Raw genomic sequence first — 1,897 nt, 5'->3', positions numbered from 1 at the left:
ATTTATTATTAGAATGTTTGTGGTCTTTTCTTAATAGCATTCTAATATTAATTATTAACATATTAACATTTATTATGTGCATATAAATATGTTGATAGCATACATCACATGTTATATAAAATACCATGTTACAAATGACATATACAATTATTAGCCCATGAACAGTCAGGAATTATATGTACTTAAAACGTTACTGTGTCATAAACGCACGCAATCGAGTCACGTGTCTGTAAGGCATTTCGGTGTTCGCGTCGCTCGAGGCATGTGGTCGTATACAGTGGTGCACGTCCGGATAAGCAAAATAAACAGAGTTACGGCAACCCTCATGACTCTATGTGCCTCACTGCTCACCGGACACCACACTGGCGACGAGTCTGTTTTGGATCGACGTGTGCAGAGTGCCTGGTTTCCTCGGTATTGACTTGGAGTCGTTGCCGGAGCAATTGGATTGTGAGGCACACGGAGCGCCGGGGAAATCAGCGCAGCTAGCACGGTTCGAGTTCGACCATCTGGCGAGGAGCCCAGGGAAGCGCATCGCGAGTTTCGCGCGCCCGCGGCCGCACGCACAGTCTTCGGTGCGGGTCGAGTCCTGCAGCCAGACATCATCTCGCCGTCGCCTGCGACCCGCGTGAGTGAACGGCAGACGGCTCGAGGATCGTGAAGGTCGTGGGCACGGCGCACTTGACTAGTGCCTCGCTGGGCCGGAGACGTACTTCGAATTGTTTTCAGAACAATTGGGGTGCTATTTCCACGCCGAATTATGTGGCCGATGAGAGTGAGAGAGTGCCCATTCTTGCTCGCCTCGCTGTCGGCGGAGCATTATCGACTGCCTGAGTGACTTTAGGTGGCGCCAGACAAGCCCAGTGATGACGGGCTGTCATGCTTTCAGGACGTGGTGGGGAAGACATGAAAGCCTCACATGGGCGCCGGGAGAAGCGAAAGTGCAGCTGGCTCGATACCAGTTCGATCACCTCGCGGCGGGTGCGCGAAGAGTCGCGTAGCAGATTTCGCATGGCGCGGGTGAAGCATTCGGCTCTCCTGGCTTGCAAGTTCACGATAGAGGAGCATCCAGCTCGACTCAGAGATCACTTCTTATTTCTGGGGCTGCAAGATGCGAAGATGGTGTTGGCGATCTTGCGCAATGCAGTCGACGATGACATTCCACCTCGGCCGTCGGAGACTGCTTCAGCGCCACGAGCAGACACTCACAGATGTCCGCGCTCATCGCCGGCCAGGGACGTGACGGGTGATTCCAGCTGGGGCATGGTCAGGTGACTCCGGGGTCGTGGCTGCGATGACCCAGGTGCCCCAGGCCACACGCACGCCTTCGGTGCGGTTTGGCTCACGGCCGCACGCGCAGCGGCCGGCGAGATGAACACACAGGGGTGCTGGGGATGTGGGAGAGCCAGCATCTGTGGTGCAGGTGTCTGCATAAGAACACCATGTGTTTGCATTGTCACAAGGTGGGACATCTGAAGCGTGTGTGTCGAACGGCGGGGGGCCGCGCATATGGTCTTGGATAGCGAGGTGCGGGACCACCCCAGCGACCTGAGAGCGGCCTGGCAGCCTGGGCATGAGCGATCCCTGAGCAGGAACATGCAACCAATGTTGGAGCTCGTTTTCAATTGGTCCGGAGGTGATGGCAAGACCAATGACAGTGGAGGTCGAGGAATTGGATCAAAACTGATCGTGGTTTCAAGTTGATACCGGGCCGCAGTGTCGGTCATGGGCGAACGGACCACTCGGTGACCTCATGTATTCACCTGGTCAAGACAACCTTTCGCTGAACACGTACAATCGGCGAAGCTGCATTGCACCCCACTTGCTGTGACAGACGTCTCGGTGTCCACCACAGGCGTCAAAGCGCGCTCACCCCAGTATTGCTTGCAGTACGAGG

This window comes from Eptatretus burgeri, chromosome 3 (genome assembly GCF_056783735.1).
Source record: "Eptatretus burgeri isolate ZD-2024b chromosome 3, Ebu_testis_v1, whole genome shotgun sequence".
Lineage (NCBI taxonomy): Eukaryota > Metazoa > Chordata > Myxini > Myxiniformes > Myxinidae > Eptatretus > Eptatretus burgeri.
This window is presented reverse-complemented; position numbering follows the sequence as displayed.